A 2,434-nucleotide genomic window follows, 5' to 3' on the forward strand; every position below is an offset into this window, starting at 1 on the left:
TATCATTTTACTATGTGTGTAAACTTTATGCAAAAGCCAAGCATAGAAAATAAAAGAAAAGAAAAGAACCAATAAATGCAAAAGTTTTTTTTTTTCTAATCTAAATACAGAAAATACACAATGAATAAATGTAATATAATGAAATAAATGAAAAATAAAAGAAACAACAAAAAATCAAATGCAGGTTACTCATCTCTACAACCACTTGTTGTAGGAGTCATTCAGCAAATGAATTCATCTGTTTATTGATTACAGAACTTCATCATTGTTCAGAAAATCATCAGAACTCGAAACAAGTCATCTTCAGTTGTCTCATAAGATGCTTTGCCAGCTGATAGTTGATAACAGTTGTGTTAATTGTTTTAAACATCATGCTTCGAAGGCATGGAAAAATGCAACCTATGAACAGGCAAAAAAAGAATCAAAACACCCAGAATAGGTGTTTCAAGCTTCACCAGTAAATTCCACCATGGTCTGGAAGTGAGCCAAGAAAGAAAATCAGAAGGAGATGATCCTTGAGTTCCACTTTCTATGTAATGTTTAAGTTCCTCCAGTTCCTGTTTCATCATGCACAAAAGTTCAGCACGTTGGGCCAATGATTTTAGAAACACCTCCCTGAGAGGCTGTGAGGAAGTCCAGTACAACACGGTTTTACAGAACCATCTTTCTCAGTTCAGTCAGCTCTCTCAAGGTGCCGTTGGCTGTGTACTGTTGATGAGTCGCAGTAATTCATATCTGTTGATCTCAACGTGGCTTCAAATCTCACCTACTCTGACCCATGGAAAGATGCCTTGCATAAATTTTTTCTCCTGAAGCAAGTTGTCACAGTCTGGGCTGTCCTTCCAGACCTTGCAGCCGGGGGTTGCCCTCTGACCCCTGCAGGCGATGCAGTTGATGAAATCCTGTGTCGTGTCGCAGTAGGTGTAAACTTTGTTACACAAGTTCCAAGGTGGCATTCTAAGAGAAACGTGTCTGTTGTTGTAAACACAGCTCCTCAGAGATCCTGGTTTAGCTCCTGCTAAAGAAATGGTCTGTGGTATTTTCCATACGGTTTGTGGAAACGGTAGTACGTCATCCTCAAATGAACAGTTCATAGATCCAAAAAGTCCTTTTGTGGCATCTCCTGTCCGAAGTAGGACAGAAAAATTCTTTTTGCACCATTTGCATTTTCTTCTTTTCACGGGGACGCTGAGTCGTAGTTGTGTGCTCAGGCCATAGAGACACATCTGTTTGTCATCAGTGATGCTCCCTGGGTGCAGACCTGAGTTGTGTGCGGCGATTCGTAGCTGCGCACACACATAGCAGTTCACCTCGTTCTCCTCGTGAGCAGTCCTGTTCATCAGCTTCCACCACTGTAGTCATGCGGGTGGAACTCAGGCTCGCTTCCTCCTCCAAACATCAGACATGCTGCAGTCACAGTGCAGTAGAAGATCCATCTGGCATATGGAGTCTCCATTGCTGCTCGGCGCACAGAGATGTCGGAACCCCCAAACTAAAGAGTGAGGATCTGTCGAGTTTCTTCACTGGCGTTGAGACGAACCGCCCTATTGGTCAGGATCCCCTTTGAAGCTGGCCTTCCCCCCACTCGAGATTAGGGATCCAACACTCTCTGCATCTTGCAGTAACTGAGATGTATCCAGCTGGGTCTTTCAGCAATTTTTACAGCTGTTGGTGTGGTCATCAGCACCTGGAATGGTCCTTCCCACCATGGACTCGCCCAGTTCTTTCGTTTGATGACCTTTATGTAGACCCAGTCACCTTACTCGATTGGAGTGGCCTCCTGTACAGGAAGAGAATCAAAAGGCAGTAACTTTGAACTGGACACATCCTTCAGTTTAAGAGTCCTGATCATATAATCTGCTAATGTCTGTTCTTCATCAGCTTTTTGTAAGTCTGGAGCAAACAGAGGCAATCTGTAAGCTCTCTCATGAATTATTTCAAAAGGTGTTAGAACATCAGCTGTCGGGGTGATTCTCATATAGAGCTTCACTAACTCTAAACATTCTGTGGAATACCGTCTGTTGGGATATAGTTTTACAGATAGCCTTAGCTACCGTCAAAGCATCCGCATGCTTTGCTGGAACTATTTCAACCCATTTAGAAAAAGCATCAACCATCATCTAACAGTTTTTTTTAACTCAAAAATTCATAACAAAAAAAAAAAATTTATGTATGAATTTAGTAGTTATATAGTATGTAGTTATAGTATTTCCTCACCATTTTCCCTTTTCCCCCCTTTTTACACATGGCATTGCCCATGTGTCACAATCACTTATCCTTCTAATAAAGTCTTTGGGAGGATTAGTAGTTAATGCAGGTGAACTCATAGGTTTATAGAAGATATTTTAGCAGGCACGTATTTTCATTGCAGGGTTATATTTTGGTTTTTCTTTGTTAAACTCTAAATTAAATTTTTCAGTTAAATTCAACAAAA

The sequence above is a fragment of the Poecilia latipinna genome, unplaced genomic scaffold, assembly GCF_001443285.1.
Source record: "Poecilia latipinna isolate Pla-1442-1.1 unplaced genomic scaffold, P_latipinna-1.0 Scaffold1367, whole genome shotgun sequence".
Classification (NCBI taxonomy): domain Eukaryota; kingdom Metazoa; phylum Chordata; class Actinopteri; order Cyprinodontiformes; family Poeciliidae; genus Poecilia; species Poecilia latipinna.